Source organism: Patella vulgata, chromosome 4 (assembly GCF_932274485.2).
Source record: "Patella vulgata chromosome 4, xgPatVulg1.2, whole genome shotgun sequence".
Taxonomy (NCBI): domain Eukaryota; kingdom Metazoa; phylum Mollusca; class Gastropoda; family Patellidae; genus Patella; species Patella vulgata.
In genome coordinates this window covers 79,033,086-79,052,230 of record NC_065882.2, presented here as the reverse complement: position 1 = coordinate 79,052,230, position 19,145 = coordinate 79,033,086, and the positions used below count along the sequence as shown (strand labels likewise).

The 19,145-nt window shown below is 35.3% G+C and overlaps 1 pseudogene; it reads right to left on the bottom strand.

The window, feature by feature from the left end:
* Nucleotides 1–258: 258 nt before the first annotated feature.
* LOC130012421 (multiple epidermal growth factor-like domains protein 10) lies at nt 259–18,498 on the bottom strand (annotated as a pseudogene).
* Nucleotides 18,499–19,145: the final 647 nt, after the last annotated feature.

Here is a 19,145-nt window from a genome sequence, read left to right as displayed (position 1 = left end):
TAATCTACCAAAGTCTTCACACAAACACATCTAATATCTTATAGGCCCCCCCCCCCCCATTTGACGGATGCGATTTATATTAAATGAAGTTTTTACAAAACTCATGGGGCCAGTAAATCCATTTATGGTTAAAATGTTCAAAGTTAGGTTGCAATTATCCGTTCTTTCAGGGTGAGTTCGTTATTTTCCAAATGCTTCATGAGGAAACATTTAATTTACTTTAAAACATTGGTCCCCATTTGACGGATGCGATTTATATTAAATGTTTACAAAACTCATGGGCCAGTTAATCCATGAGTTAAGTTGCAAGTATCTGTTCTTTCAGCGCGAGTTCGTTGCTTTCCAAATGTTTCGTGAGAACACGTCTAATTTTTTATACAACCAAGGATCACGTTTTACCTGATGCGATTTATAATAAATGAAAATATTTACAAAACCTTCTCACCTTGTGAAGCGATATACTTGTTTTCAGCATCGCCATATCCCTGTGTAAACAGATCGAAATATCTCATAAACAAAAATAAAAGGGTATAGTTTCGGCTGAAACTGTCCTTTAAAATATGTGTACACTAGCTGGAATATGCTAGATGTAAAATATAAGTACACCAGCTAACTTAATCTAGGTGCTAATTATACAAACACTACCTGGAGTATGCCCTATCTATATATAGGTAGAATATGCTAGATGTGATAATGCAAACACTAGCTGGAAGATACCACGTGTTAGATATACTTACAGAAAATGCTAGATGTTTAATATATGTGAACCATATAGCCATAATATGCTAGATGTTAATTATATAAACACTAGCTAGAATATCTAGTATTACAAAACAGTGAATAAAATAATAATAGTAAGCACATAAAATAATAATAATAATAAGAAGAAGAAAAATGTTGAAGGATAAGCTTCTAGATTTACACTGTCTAACGAATCACATTTAGATAGAGTGATCTTATCTTACTTCTTTTTTGTATTCCTGATTGTTTTCAAATTCGAGTGAAGTCTGTGTCACTACAGTCACGGGACTGTACAGCGCAGTGGACGCTTACGGCTGGCCCCTGGATCCATTCACTTGTTTTGATATTTGTTTATTTGGTTCAGTGTCTATTTTCTGTCTTGTTCGCAGGTTTATCTTGTAGAATTTTGTTTTGCGTGTAGTGCGGTCCTCTTGCACTTACTATTACAGACTAGGAATATAAACAGTACTGTTTGTTTCCGCACGTGATCGTCGACGTTACGGAGAGCGAGCATTTTAACGAGGAATTTATTGTCGGTTACCTCTTCGTGTGAATACAATTCCATTACATCCAGTTGTTTTTGCATAAATAGGACACAGTCGATAATAGCATGACTCAGATTACATGTAAGGAATAATAGCCACAATATTCACACTGTAATCTATCTAAAGATGTTGGACCATTGACCCTAGCGTACGCGCACACCTTCACGAATGTTAAATATGCGCACAATATCTGGTAAATACATGTACATTAGCTAAAATATGCTAGAAGTTAAATATACACTAAAAAAAACTTGTGTTGGATCTCAACACACCGTGGCTGAATCTTGCTTATGACGTGTATATAAATATGTCTCTTATATTTCATTTGTTTGAAGCTTTTCAGTTATTGAAAGTATTTCAGTTTAGCGCATAATTAATGTCTTTAGTGCTTGGTTTGGCTGTTATTAAATTTAGATATTTTTTTATTGTATACCAAAAAATACATGACGAAAAGTGGTAACAGGTGTCCGGAAGAGTAAGCTTGCATTGGATTTACCCTTCGAAATGTCTGTTTAGTATTGATTTGGCATTAATTTAATTTTTCATATAATTTAATGAATAAATAATATTTTAACAAATAAACTTATTGTCATGTCATTTATCAAACATTACAGTTAAAACAGAATAAAAAGATGGGCTGTATGGGAAAGGTTGCTATACTGGATACAAATTGGTTATAAACAAGTTTCATAAATTCTAACACAAGTTTCAGAATTTTCACACAAGTTTCAGAAATTTCAACACAAGTTTCAAAAATTTTAACACAAGTCGTGTGTAGATTTTTTTTACACAAGTTTGTGTTGTTTGATAAGTTTTGTGTTGTTTCAAAAACACAAGTTTGTGTTGTTAAATAGAAACACCTAACTTGTGTTGAACCTTCCTATTTTTTAAACGGATTTCTTCGATTATGAACACACTATGTAACTTTGGATATCATAAACTTACCTGTCCTGCACTGACAAATAGGAACCACGTCGGAAAGTTTCGCGATGGAAAACGGGAATTGAAGGTTAGCGAGCTAACGTCTTACTCACTGAGCCCCGGTGGCTCCCTACTAAATACAGATTTAACAGAATAACTTACAGTTATGTAACAAGCGTTGATGTAATCAGAATTAGGGTCACCATTTTCTATATCCAGTTTAACTCTTGAATGATCAACTGTAATAAATTATATATAATACACGTTTTTAATTTACTGCTCTCTCTCTCTCTTTCTCTCTCTCTCTCTCTCTCTCTCTCTCGAAACCTATCAATTATATTGTTTAAAATATTATGTCATTGAAGATGCAACCACGTGGGTTTTCTAGGGGTCCTCCGGTTTTCTCCCACTGCTACAGACCACTTCGCGCAAGCCAAACATTTAAATAAAATTGAACCGTGTGTTAGTCCCTAATTGACCTAATTTGTGTTGATTGGACGTTAAATCCATCCAAATAACGTACATAAAGATAATGTAATTAGTAAACTGCCAATATCTCGTACAATAAAATTTCCGACTTATAAATTTGTATATTTAATTACTTATACTTACAAGCACATATGTTTTTATATCTATTTTTAGGCTTATTAACAGCATTCATACAATAATCATATGCTGAACAAAGTCCACTTGGAAAACTCTGAAAAGGAAAAAATATCGGACAGATATTTTTAATGGATTTGCTTTGTTTAAACTTATATAATTTTTTCGTTAAAATGTTTTATTTTTTCTAAAATAGAACAGCTTTGATTGTCTGGTTATTAAATCTAGATTTGGTCACATTTCTGAACGAATCTTAAGATCTCCTCTCAATTCAAAAATCCCCAAAACTGCATACTTGATCGATGTATAACAGAAGCCAGTACTAAATAACCACTGGACCCAACAAAAAGAATTCAGTTGATCGGCTACCAAATGTTTCAATTGTTCGTTAACATTGCTTCGAGAATAACCACTGCCGCATGGCATGTAAGAGTCATCGTATTACATCATACCAGATATTCAGCTTTTAATCTGTTTTCTTTCTTTTTTGTTCTGATGTGCTGCAAGAGATCGGTCAATTCAATACGTGTATACGTTTTAGTCTCTTCTTCAACGTTGACGTAAACCTGTGCGTCATCGAAGGTTATATCTTCATCTAATGTCTCTGAAGAGGCTGCCAGATTCGCATAAGGATTACCAGTTGGTAGGAGTGTCTTGTCCACTAAATAAACGATAAATCATTAAATCGTGAGAATAAATTAACTGTAGCAGGTGGGCAAATACACACACGTTTACCAAATCAAAAAATTAATTTCATTAAATTTGTTATTTCTTCAAATAACAGACGCGGTCGACGAACGAAAACAACGAACAAGTATTTCATTACATTTGTTATTTCTTCAATATATGACAATGCACTAAATAAAAGGGGAGGGGGACATCTATGATGTTATATACTGTACTCTAGCTCGTTACCAAGGATATGCAAATTTGGAGGAATAAAGTAAGTAAACGTGGGCAATAAACATCTGAAACTCGATGTGGGTGGGGAGAATTTAATTATCCCTCAATCGTGTTGACAAAATGAAATCAAGTGGGTTTGTAAACCCTCTTACTGGTCTGCATGGACTTGGCTATAACTAATGAACACGGTCAGTTGTTTACACATACATATTCACGAGAAGCTAATGGCCATGAGATATATTGCGATTGTGCATTGATTGTGTATTGTCTCCAAGTTCATATTTAATTTCGGGTCTCACTTTTTAATGTTAACCAGCTATAATCTATTTCTCCATCTATCCCGTATAAAACCATTATCTGGCACAACTTGTCCGACTTTATAAATGATCGGATGACAACCTGTGCGGCCTGCGGCGTGTAGTAAAAGTTGTGTTATACGATAAGTTGTAGAATCCTTCCTCTTATCTCGCTAGTCAAACAAACAAGGTCACGAAAGATCAGGCTTTAATTGAACCACAAAAATACAAACAGGAATAATGGACCGAAATGTTGTCCATACTTATCTCGCTAGTCAAACTAATCAAGGTCCCGAAAGATCAGGCTTTAATTGAACCACAAAAAAACAAACAGGATTTATGGACCGAAATGTTGTCCATACTATACGACCAGATAAATTGAGTTTGCATAAAAGAAAATAACCGACCTTTTGATGGACTTTCTTTAGACTTTGGCACAACTGAATTCATTGGTAAATCGTTTACTTGTACGTGACCGGGTGTTGTAGATTTCTGTCGTCTGCAAATTATGAAGAGAGAGAGAGAGAGAGTGAGGGAAAAAGAAAATGGGGTTAAATCCACTCGAAACAAACTAGGCTATTTCGGAACTAACATATTTCAATAATTCGGTTGTGCGAAGAGATCTTTAGCCGTAGGAGGAAAGCGGAGGATGCGGAGAAAACCACCGTGCTTGTAGCAATGTTGATAGAATTTGTGCTCTTTGAATTAATAATAGCATTATATTAATAATATATCTTTAACTAATTATTGGGTTCATATACATTTATTGTATAGAAGTCATATCTCACGCACTGAAATTAATTAATTAATTAATTACGTTATATATAATTAATTACGTCATATAATTAATTACGTCATATTAATTTATTAATTAATTACGTCATATTTGACCAATTAGATAAATGAAAGCCGAAACCCAAGGATAGAAAGCCAACAGGGCTCTTGGCGTTCGACAGGCGGCTGCTTAATTCTTAGAGAGGGTAGGCATCAAGTCCGACACCGCCTGGGTTCTTTGGACTTTTACAGGAGTTGGGGTTGAAGTGTTAATCTTAAGTATCGTAATGTAACTTTGTAACCGATGTATCCAGTGCTTGATACAAAATGTAGAAACGAACCGATGCATTGTTATTCCTGGTAGACAAACGTTTTAGCGGCGGAGATTAAGAATAAAATACACAACGTGAAAAGGATTACTAAAATGAGAAATATAAATACTAGACGATCACAAGGCTATTAAAATATTTAGCAGGTATGCGTCACACATTGCATGTGGGAAGTTTTCGGCTTACTGGCTTTCCACAACTAGCCAGCGACCCTTAGCATTGCACAGTGCTGCATGCTTGGACCCATTGGCAGACCTTATAATTTAACACGCACGCGTTAAACCATTCGGTTACCCAACTTATAAACGTAACCAATAATAAAGATTGACATCAATTCGCATATTTAGTACCCAAATCCTGCATCGTAATTTGTTAAGAGAATTTATGTATCATTAAGTGAATCCAATTTTTCGGGTTTTTACTTTAAATGTTATCATAAACCCCAGCTGACAAACATTGCCGGAATTAGTACTATTTTGATTGGGGTGTAATCCTAAATTAATTGCGACAAGTATGTGAAGTGGATACTTTGGAGAGGAGTAAAATGAACGTTTTACTAAACGCAGTCTGTCACGTTTAAGGTGCGCTCTTGCCCCTGTGCCTCTCGACACACCTCAGCTTAAAGCTTATCTTCGGGGGAGTCATTAAATGCGCTCGCAAATAAGCTTAATCGGTCTTCTAAATACTGATATTCATAAACTACTGTACTTTTAGATTTTGTTTATTTTCAAACTTAAGCTTTTTAGTACAGTGACCTTCTCCTTCGAGCATTTCCATGGTAGTTATGGGGCTACAATAATTATTCGACGGTTTAAAACAATATCTTCATTTTATATAAACCGCATCCGTCAAATGAGGGCCACCTATAAAAATCTATTGATATGCTTTAATTAAATGTGATTGAAACCAAATAAATTCGTCACTTATTTCATCCTACGCGCTCTTACAATTTTTTGTACTTTTACTTCTAAGTAAATACACTCTACATACTTTATTTTGATTTCACAGGTCCATTAGATTTCTATGAAACAAAATGAGGTTTAACGTCCACTCGACACAAACTAGGTCATTTCAGGACTTTGCACGTAGGGGTCTTCAGCAGTGGGAAGAAACCGGAGGAGCTGGAGAAAGCCCACAAGGATGGACAGGCGATCCTACTTCTTGTAACGTAAAAAAGGGGAATCGAAACCACGACACTTGACCCAATGGCAGACCCTCTGATCTACGTTAACCATTCGGCCACCCAACTCCCATAAAATAACTATACTCACCTATATCTTCTATAGAACAGAGTAGCACCGATTACAACAATTACAATAACAATAAGGATCAACACCACACTTATTACCACTGCGTAATTTTTGGGAGATTTTGTCTCTGGAATTATATACAAAACAAAGATACGTTTTCTTTACTTTCAACGTTTATCTTCTTAACGGTAGGATATATGAAGGTTTACCGACTCGGTTCAATTCATTGAAATTGTGCTTAGGTGTTAACTTGGGTATTATAATTTGGAACAAAATTAGCGTTGGGTTTGTGTCTTATATTTGAAAAAAGTGAATTTTCTACCATAGAAAGGACGTATCTTATAACAATTCTATTAAAAGCAATTTACATTGTGCTAATGTCTCCATGATCACATGATTTCACCTATTCTCATATGATTCAGATATCGAGTGTATGGCCTGGTGTATACCCATGCAGATTTTACACTGGGGAGATATGGAGTATCCACGCCGTTTGGTCTACAGACAATCGAATCATGAAATATTGTATTGATGCTCTACTAAATTAGAACGATAATATCTTTATAATCAATCGTCTGGTCGAAAATCAATCAATCAAATCATGAGTTATCTGGCCCAGCAGTAGATGGAGGTTAGAGCACCTCAATGAAGAGGTGAATAAGCTGTTTCTCATCCCAAATGCTTCGGATTGATGAATGTTCCTTCTGAAAGCAACTTCCAGGACTAATAAAATGTAAGTAGCCAACCTTGACAAGTAGGACCTTGAAAGCCATCAGCGCAACCAGCAAGTCCGCAACTACCAGTAATTACATCACATGGTCTTTTATTACCACAATTGCCACATTGTCTCGTACAGTTGTCACCATAACTACCAGCTTCACAGTCTGTTAATACAAGACAAACATAACTTCCTTATGAACAAGCTGTCAATACAAGACAATTGGTATTTTTTTCGTATCATCTATACAACACAAAAATAAGTAAATTTTCATACAATAATTTGTTAGTGCAAAGGGGCTTTTGGCAGTGGGAGGAACTTGGAGAATGAATTGAAATGAAATGAAATTGGGTTTACTGTTCTGTTCCTACTGGGCTAATGAAGACGGGTATAACAATACAGTATGTTATGAGGAAAATTTTGCCCGGGCAGCGGCACTATGGCCTACTCATATATCGAATTTTAACTGTCAAGGGATCTTCTACATGCACGTCAATGTATACACTGGTCCTTGCTGTTTCGTCCCATCCGAACGACTATACAGCTGCACCACTGACAAGGAGAAACCACGCCGAACTTGCAGAATCCAGAGGTTGTCATATAAAAGCATGGAATTAAAACCACAACGGTTGACACAGTAACAGGCCTTATGATCTAAAGCACACACCTTATACCACAATAAAAATACCTTGAGCAATGGGTAGACCTAATTTTATAAACATATAACATTATACGAATTATATTAAAATAAAAGTAAGAAAAAATAAAATCTACCTGTTGTACAGTTAGACCCTATTTTACCAGGTAAACATCCAATGATACAATTTCCTGTCATCTGATCACATAAACCATCTTTACAATTAGACCGACAATCATTATTACAATCTATACCATATAATCCTGTTTTACATCCATCAGTACATAATCCACTTGTTATATTACATTTACCAACAGTTGTACCAACTACTGGTTTACAGTTAATATTACATAGTTTATTACATGATGATCCCCATCTTCCATCTTTACATTCAGTACAAGAGTTGGGATTACCCTGATTACAAACAGTACAATTATTATTACAGTCAATGTCACACATGTCTCCAGTTTTACCTTTAATACAAGATGTACATGTACCATCACTTTTATTACATCCACCATCACATCCTGTACTACAACTCTTATCACATTTTTTACCATATCTGCTTTCTATACAGCTAGTACATTCTCCATAATTTCTACCACAGCCACCATTACATCCTGTACTACAGTTTTTATCACAATAATAACCATATCTCCCTAAAATACAGTTCCTACATTTACCAATATGTCTGCTACATCCACCATCACATAATGTACTACAGTTCTTATCACATCTATCGCCATATCTTCCTACAATGCAGTCAGTGCATCTACCATTATATCCTCTACATCCACCATCACATATTGTACTACACTTCTTATCACATTTATCACCATACCTTCCTATAATACAGTTAGTACATTTACCATCATATCTTCCACATCCCCCATTACATCCTGTACTACAGCTTATATTACATCCTTTACCATATATTCCTATAAGACAGTCAGTACATCTACCAGTTCTATCACAGGTGATACTGGTATGGTGTGTTATTGGTTGACATTCTGGACCACATGTAAGGTTACAGTATGGACCAACTGTATCAGGTTTACAGTCATTACATCTACCATCTAACTTATTACATTCTCCGACACAATTACTAGAACATGGTGAAAAACAGTCTGTACCAAACCATCCTGGATTACATGCAATACATGATGATCCATCTTGTTGACATGTTTTACAGTTAACAGGACATGGTGATTGACAATAAGAATCTTGATAACCATCAATACAACCATCGGTACATTCTGGTGATGAAGATGAAGATTCTGTGGAACATTTACTGTTTATACAGTTAGTACTACAGAGCTGCTGACATTTTTCACCATAATAATCGTATTTACATAGACAGCTACCGCCTATTTCATTACACGGATAGTTTAAACACCCATAACTACATCGGGCTTCACATTTATCACCATAATAACCGTCTTTACATCCATTACTACAAAAACCAGTATGACGATCACATCTGTTATTATTACATGTACTACTACAGGACTGCTGACATTTATCACCGTAATAATCGTCTTTACATCCATTACTACAAACACCAGTATCGGGATCGCACATGTCATTATTACATGTATTACATGGCTGACATGTAGACATTGAAGTACTGTAGTATCCAGTATTACACTGTACTTGGTAAGCTGTAATGTAGATGATATATATCATTATAACATGGATTATATGGGGAATATATTTGTCCTAATCAGGTGCGCAATCACCAAATTGAGCACGCAGTGGCGACACCATACGACGTCATAATGATCGCTGCTCAATAGAAATGTTCATGTTCATGCTAAACATGTAAAGCGCCAATGAAAAGATATTTTTCGTCTTAATAATAAAAATAAGATATAGAATTAAAATTTACGCTGAACAAATAAAGAAATTGGATTATACATTGTCTTAATTTAGAAATTACATGAATAAAAGTTAGAAATTAGACGATAGCGCCACATTATTATATATAGAGTTTTGAATCTAATATACCGCCATAGATACGTAATATGAGCTATAACATTTGTTGTATTTTTAAATTCTTCTAGAGACATTAAAGATACATTTTGGAAGATCAGATAAAGAGCTGGAAACTCTCACTATAATAGTTAAAAACTAGATAATGTAAAGGCAATTGGCTGAAAATTTCAGTCAAATCGATCCACTCTGAACCGAGAATGTAGCGATTCAATTTTAGTCTCGATTATCCATTTTTTTATTTAATCAGCAGCAGCAGCAGACCGGGTTCTAATCCAGTAAATATCGCAGGCTAGCGATGTCATCGAGAGTTGATTATGGTCTGGATAAGTTAATTAATGTCTAATTAATAATTGAGATAACATTTCAGGCCTAAAGAAAGACCTGCAATTGGCAGATTTAGCTCTTGTGTAATGTATGTTTCAGTAAATGATCTGATTGTGTGTATGTGTGGTGCGGGGGGGGGGGGGGTCCGACGAGGCGCTAATCCTTGTCATGTACAAGTTTGGGTATAAAACCACGCAACTTGACTTAATGGTAGATCTTGTGATTTAAAGCATCACTGTTCCTTTTTTATTGTATATTGTTGAAAAACAAAGACCAAATTATGTAAAATCGAGACTTCAAGAGGCACTGCATTGCTGATTAAACCCCGGAAGATTTGATATTTTCCGATAATACAAATGGTGATTAGCGACCTGGATGAGGGTGTGATATTAATTAATGATATCAATGGGAACTTGAAATTAATTAATGACATCAAGGGGAACATGGAATTAATTAAGGATATCAATCGGGGCATGAAATTAATTAATGGGAACATGAAATTAATTAATGATATCACCTGGAACATGAAATTAATCAATGATGTCAGTGGGAACATGGCATTAATCAATGATATCAATGGGAACATGGCATTAATTAATGATATCAATGGGAACATGAAATTAATTAATGACATCAATGGAACATGACATTGATCAATGATATCAATGGAAACATGAAATTAATTAATGATATCAATGGAAACATGAAATTAATCAACGATATCAATGAGAACATGATATTTAAAAACTGATATCAATGACACCATGAAATTAATGTATGAAATTAAAGCTTTGGTGGTTTATTATCGTAGCAACGGTACTGGACAAAAGAGACTTAGTCTCGAGTATGCATTTTATCGTTAAATCTATAAATCTAGTGGACATACTGATCTATTTACACCCCTGCCATCAGATAGAGTAGAGAGTTGAACATGGGCATGTCGTGTTAATAAATATCTGAATAATAGTTTACAACGAATTGATATGTCAACATTTTCAGTATCTATTTGTTTATTTACCTTGTTTACAATATAGGAATAAAGGGAAAGTAGACTTACATGAACAGTGTTCGTATCTAACAATAAAGTTAAAATACAGTAGCCTTAAGCGGTGACAATCCGTCCAGGAATGTCCTAGTCCAAGTTTTTGAGTAATGTATCTAATGTTTTTTATTCAGTCTTCTTAATTCTTAATTCTTAACTCATAGACCGCAATACAAATTCTTATTTTTTCATTTGTTGTCGTATTTCAAAATGTGTATACAAAAATTAACATGTGTATCTTAAAATCAGTATTTGCTTTACAAATAAGACATTTGTCATATCAGATTTTTAAATTGTATCTTTCTTTAATTCAGCTGTATTATAATATAATTATAAAATTTCTTTTGGAAAATCAAAAATGTACATTTATATGTCACCAGAAACATGTCACCAAAGAACAACAAATTTCTAAATACAAATCTCCAAATTCTACTCTTGCAAAAACAATGTCAAATAAACATGAAATTGGATTTAACGTCGTACTGTTTTGTTCACAGACTGGGATAATGAAGACAGGCATGCGTTATACAGTGTGCTATGAGAGAGAAAGAGAGAGAGAGAGAGAGAGAGAGAGAGAGAGAGAGAGAGAGAGAGTTTAACGTCCACTCGAAACAAACTAGGTCATTTCGGGACTGACATACGGTTTAATTTTATCAAAATAATTCGCTTGCGCGTAAGGGTCTTTAGCAGTGTGGGGGGTGGGGGCGGAGGACCTGGAGAAAACCCACGAGGTTTGATAGGCTATGAAGGGAAATTTTACATGTACGCCAATGTGTAAAAGGGACCTCGGGATTTCGTCCCATCCAAATGACTATACGTGGTCCCTTGCCAGGCCCTCTGTCCTGCACCACCGAAAGCAGGGATTGCATGAACACGGAACATCCAGGTTAACTAGCCAACGTCTTACTCGCTGAACCACCTTGGCTGCCTCCAAAGATTATAAACGGTACATTCGAAGATTGAACAGAATGGTAAGGCCTACATGGGGCCTACTTGAAGCATTAAATAATTCGGGATTTCTCTTACAGCGAAGATTTCATTGATTAATTTAATAAAATCTAATTGATTTGCACGGAGATCAGGCAAATCTATCCGTGTGTCAAAACTGGTCATAGTTCAATTAGGCATCGAAGAATTTTTATCTTATTTATCTAATTCCATTTTCAATATGAAATTCATTTTGATTTTGATTTGATTTTACTTTTCAATTTGAATTTAACTTTTGTTTGAAATTTTAGTTTACTTTAATTTTTCAGTTTAATTTAAACATACATTATGCAAGAGCTAAATCGGTCTATTGCAAGTCTTTCTTTACCCCAGAAATGTTATCCAAATTATTAATTAGACATTAATTAACCTATCCAGACTATAATCAACTCTAGATGGCATGGCTAGCCTGCGATCTTAAGTGGATTATGAGTCGATTTACTGCATAACTTTCCTTCACGATTAACGATTAAATGGATAATCGAGACTATGCTGTTTATCGTACCTACTTTTAGTAATGATGAACGAGGTTAGGCGGAAATTTCATTCGCTTAGTTCTTGGTTCATAGTGGATCAATTTGAATGAAATTTTCAGCAAATGCCTTTATGTTATCTAGTTTTTAACTATTATAATGAGAACTGCCAACTCGTTATCGAATCTCCCATAATGTATCTTTAATTTAGTTTTCAAGTACGATATTTTTATTTTTTTTTGTTGATAAAATAATCAATGATAGCGATAGGCCACCATATACGAGAGTGGGTTTTGGGAACGAAATTTGTGTGGTTTTATCACGTGGAACTAGAAAACGAAAACAAAAAGAACAGTCTTAACCACTAGACACAAGGCTAAATCTATTTGTTAAGGTCAGCTCAATATTTGTCAGCGTCACTGAGATGTAAATAAGGTTAGAGTACGTGATTGTTGACGAGATTGTAGGTTAGGGTTAGATAAGCATTGGGGCTGGGTCCAGTGTTAGGGTTTGGGCTGGTATTAGCGAAAGCCCTGTTTACATCTCGTGACCTATGACGAAAAATTGAGCTGGCCTTCTCATTTGGCACTAACCCTAGACACAAGCCAATTTTAAAGGATTTAAATCGATTATATTTGGGACCTAGAAATTGACACAAATGGGTCGGAATGCATATGATAATGTAATAAGAATTTATATCAACTGATTTACATTCAATCGTTTCAGTTTTTACTCTACATGTAATTTCAAATCAGTTATATTCGGCGAAATACGCCAGAAGTCTCAATCACATGGCAATCTCTAGCGTCTGGTTATTCCAGTCTACACAGATAGTATTTATTGCGCATGTTCTCCAGATAAGATATGACGTCACCGTTTGACATGATTTGTGGAATGTGTCTAGCCTCGTTCTTTTTACAAATGGCACTGAAACGCATTATGGTACACGATTCGTGTACAAATGGTAAAATGTTTATTTTGTCTTAAATATTGAATAACAGTAGCCCACTGTTGATGATATTGAATTAGAGACTTAGCTACATTAATACATTCTTTATGAATAGTCCCAAGACGGACGAAAAGTACTTTAAAATGTTATTACACCAGTGTTGAAATCAGTTTGTGTCGGCATACCTTTTTTTTTATCTTTTCATCGTTCACCGTGAAACAAAGTAGTGCAGCTTTACGTTTGCGCTAAAAATCTTTGGATATAATATATATATATTTATTCTTACCAGTATATATCTCAACTTCACATAAAGTAAGTGCTTTACTTGAAACAGTGACATAGACTGTTTTAGCAGGTAGATTACATCTGTCTGTTCCGTATGTATCTTCTTTTGTTGGTAGTGTATCTTTATAGCATGCTTTAGCTGATTGAAATCCTTCATCACTACACTGACCACTAGAACTTGTCTTTATCTCAAATCCCTTTAATCTTCTCTTATCTTAAATATACAATAAAATAAAACATATTCAAAGTAACTTATGAACTAGACATTCTAGTGGAGGGAGTTGAAGGGATACAAGCAGAAATTTCTGCTTAAGCTGTGAGAAAGAGAGAGAGAGAGAGAGAGAGAGAGAGAGAGAGAGAGAGAGGAAGAGAGAGAGATGAGGTTTAACGTCCACTCGACACAAACTAGGTCATTTCGGGACTAACATATGGTTTAATTTTATTTACATAATTCGCTTGCGCGTAGGGGTCTTTAGCAGTGGGAGGAAACCGGAGGACCCGGAGAAAACCCACAAGGTTGGACAGGCGACCCTATTCCTTGTCACGTACAACCGGAGATTCGAAACAACGGCAGTTGACTCAATGACAGGCCTTATGATACAGAGCGCACGTGCTTACCATTCGGCCATCCAGTCTCCCCTGGAATATAGATGATTATAGTCTTAAAGACAGTTCCGTCACAAATAACAGTGATTGAATACACTTACTTCTATCTCTATTAAATAGTTTGATATATAAATTATTATATATCTGTTGTAGATTAACACACCACCAACTACGTTTCTTTTTACGTGTATGTGTACAGTGTCCATTGTCCCAGTTACTATCAGTATCCCCATCCACAGCATTAGATGAACGTGACAGAGATTCATTGTGTCCAGCTCCAGCATCAGAATAGGTAGAACTCTGATTGGTTGGTTTATTTAGAGCAACGTTAACCCCTGTAAATAACATGTAAAACACCAAGTTTATGATTGTAATATATTGGGAATATTGCTTAAAACAAACTAACAAAAAAAGGATAGTGTGTGAAATATCTAGATAATATGATCATAGATGGATTTTTAGTGATTTCTTCCAGACGAGTTTAAGGATCTCAAATAAATTATTTTGTTAGTATAAAAGTAGATTTAGCCCGACCTCATGATACAAACAAATATTACTAAATAATAAGTTTCAATCTGTTAAATACGAACATAATATATATATATATAATATATATATATATATATTTCGGCAGTTTATTCCACACCATTTAGAGGTTCACAAAATTATATAGAGGTGAGACGTTTGGTTGTTAATTTTTGTAGATTTTTCACATTAATTATTTAACCGACCCTATCTGGTTGTCACAGTCAGAATTTTATACTTGAAATGAATTTACAGAAGAAAAGAATGATATCTTACCTGTACGTGTACAAACACCACATGATAGCATACAGTTCTTTAAATAGTCTCCTGTTACAGGATAGTAAGTGCTGCTACAGTAGCTACAATAAGCTGAAAGATCTGTACATGTATCGAGTGCTGTAAATATAATAATATTAATAGATACAATATTATACCTTTTATTTATACTTGTATTACATGCCATACATGATTGTACCATTTAGTACTGTAAATATAACAATATTAACATATACATTATTATACGCCATACAGGAGCGACGGTGGCTAGTTGGTTAAGACGCTGGCTTGCATTGGCCGAGAAAGTTCATCTGGATTTTCCGACGTGGTTTCCCCTTGTCAGTGGTGCAGAACGGAGGGCCTGACAAGGACAGCTGTCTAGTCCTTCGAATGAGACGAAAACCGAGGTCCCGTGTATACATTGGAATGCACGTAAAAGATCCCTTGGCAGTTGGAATTCGATATAAGAGTAGGAGATAGTGCCGCTGCCCGGGCAAGATTTCCCTCATAGCACACTGTATGGCGTTGGCCCGTCTTCATTAGCCCAGTATAGGAGCAGAACAGTAGGACGTTAAACCCCATTTCATTTCATACGCCATACATGCTTGTATAGGATAGCACTGTACATATAACAATATTAATAGATACATTATCATACCGCAAACTTGTTAAGGATAGTTAGTACCGTCACATGATCTACAATTAGTATCTACATCTCCTACGGAAGACCAAATGGGACAATATTCATGATTCTTGTTTCTACATTCTAGTTTGAACATTTTAGACACGAACGCAACATGTTATTTGTTTATTATCATCCAATTTTGCCGCATTCGAAACACGCGTAGGTCTAATTTGCAAACACTATCCTATAGTTATAGTTAATATGAAAAGGTAAACAAATAACAGTGAATAGATTCCATTTAAAACACAGCATTATCATCCATTTTTGCCATATTCGAAACACGTGTAGGTCTAATTTGTAACTGTAAACATATGAAAAAGTAAACAAATAACAGCGAATATGTAAGAAAGGCCTTTGTCCTAATTTTTCTAGCTGTTTAAATTATAGAAGTTATTTGTATTGCTATTATATCTCGGGCTTAATTTCTGTTTCATGCAACTAATTACTGTAAACACAACAGGTGCCCACTTCCACTCGTGGAAAAGTCTACTTTTGATTTCTAATCTATAGTCTGTATCAAAGTTGTACACATACGCTAACGCCCTCTGGTTATGTAATATGTAAGAAAGGCCTTTGTCCTAATTTTTCTAGCTGTTTAAATTATAGAAGTTATTTGTATTGTTATTATATGTCGGGCTTAATTTCTGTTTCATGCAACTAATTACTGTAAACACAACAGGGGCCCACTTCACCTCGTGGAAAAGTCTACTTTTGATTTCTAATCTATAGTCTGTATCAAAGTTGTACACATACGCTAACGCCCTCTGGTGTAATAATGTTGATAATTCATTATATTTTTCTGGACATCTTTATTTTAAGATTTTATGTTCAAGACTTTTTGAAACTTAGAATTCCAGATTTTTTTAGATACTTTCAGAAACCAATGAATTGATTTCTTTGTCGTGTAAAATTAAGAAATTATTTTTTAATTTTAATATTTAATGATATATAAAAGTTACCGATAAAACGCCGAAAATGAAACATAAAGTCAATTTTTTGTTTAAAATGTTGATTTTGTGCATGAAATGTTGACATAAGAATGTAGAAACAAGAATCATTAGTTTAGAATGTTGCGTTCATGTCTAAAATATTCAAACTGGAAAGTAGAAACAAGAATCATGAATATTGTCCCATTTGGTTTTCCATACATCTCTACATACATATAGTACTGTAATATTAAGAGATACCATATATAGGGTGACCCATGTACTCACAGAAATACAGTCCACCGCTGATAGTTCGAGACTACCACTGTAGCGTGCACATTCGCCGTGCCGAGACCAACTTTCTGACAGTATGATACTATAAATAGCCATGGCACGTGCAATTCTCTACAAATCTATCAACTATTACAGCCGTAAAAAAATTATTGTTGACGATTTTAAATAGCAGTAAAATTAAGCTTCTTGGTTATTAGAGCAGATTTAGAAATTACGTTCGTTTCATTTTTTTAAATCGCTTTATCATTAACTGTACCGTTAAGAGCGGCATCTTTTGGTTTAGTACAAATAATATCTCTGAATCACTCGGGTTAGACAGGAACATGATACTAGCAGTAGTTTCATTTTACTTTTACAAGCTTCTTAAACGATTGTTGAGCTACCTAACGTGCTTATTTCTAAATTCAATTTCTTGTTCTAGCTTTCTGTTATGTTTCGTAAAAAAGTAGTCTTGATTATCCCGACCTGTCAATCAGACGTAGACTGGTCGATAGAATGGTTAAGCGAGACTAATTTCAAAACAAGGGCACGTAACCTATCTTTTACTCAAAAGTGTCTGGATGTTATGGACGACTCTTGGGGCCAGTTTTCAGACTATTATTTATACATGATTAATTGTCATAGCTTATTAAGTACAACATGATCGTTTATTTAGTGACTATAATTGTGTAAAACTGATTTGAGGCTTGGCATATATATAAATATTGTGGCGTAATTGTCGAGATATATGGAGATATTTATTTACGGTGGGTCACCCTATATATGGTTGTCCAGGATAGTTAAAGCTACCACGGCATCTTACCTCATAAATAATAATACATAAATCTTCTATTTACTTGTTGTATAACGGGTTGCTGACGGAAACAGAGTATATAAGTGACTCAAATCATGAGTGGCCCCGTTAAACAAACCACTGGACTAATTGAAATGAAATTAAATGAAATGGGGTTTCACGTCCTACTGTTCTGCTCCGAACTGGACTAATGAAGACGGGCATACGCGATACAGTGTGCTATGAGGGCAATTTTGCCCGGACAGCGGTACTACGGCCTACTCGTATATCGAATTCCAAGTGTCAGGGGATCTTTTACGTGCATGCCAATGTGTACACGGGAACTCGGGTTTTCGTCCCTTCCGAACGACTAGACAGCTGTCCATGCCGGGCCCTCGTTCCTGCATCACTGACAAGGGGGAACCAAGCCGGAAAATCTGTATGAACTTTCTCGGCCAATGCAGTGATCGAACACCCGACCTCCAGGCTAGCCAGCCAGCGCCTTACCCACTTAGCCACCGGACTAATAAAAATAAAAAAAAATAGACTAATTACTAATTGTATACATCATACATACCATAAATACTATTTATTAAAGATATTATCATTATAACAATGGTTTTCATATTGAACAGCATTTTGCAGTCCTGAAAAGAAGTAGGTTTAATTTAGCAATTTAGTCTTGTGTTAGAGGGGTGGGCTACGGGGGGATGTGCATGTCTTCAATGTATTAAGCCCCAAGGAAATTTAATTGTCTTTTATGTGCTACTGCTGTACCAATATATCAGAAAGTACAATAACCATATCAGACACGGATACAGAGGGGAGTGTAGGGGTCCCCACCCCTCCCCCTCCCCCTCCCCCTCCCCCTTTAGGCCGTCCAACAAATATTCTTTTTAAAAATTATAACAACTTAGAAAATTGTTTCGAATCATTTTCATTGGCGGCCTGTGCTTGGTCTGTGAAGCAGAAGAAATACACAATACTACAGATTTGGCTAAATATTATATAGATTGTTATAAAATCTCAAAATATAAAAATGTAAAAATAATCTTTGTTTATCATTGCTAAAGTACTAGTACAAATGTATTTAGCTGGGTCCGCTTGGATTACTTTCCTTTCTTGTATCTCTTTAGACTGGCGTGGTTTCGAATCCCCGGTTGTACGTGACAAGGAGTAGGGTCGCCTGTCCAACCTCTATGGTTTTCTCCGGGTCCTCCGGTTTCCTCCCACTGCTAAAGACCCCTACGCGCAAGCGAATTATTGAAATAAAATTAAACCATATGTTA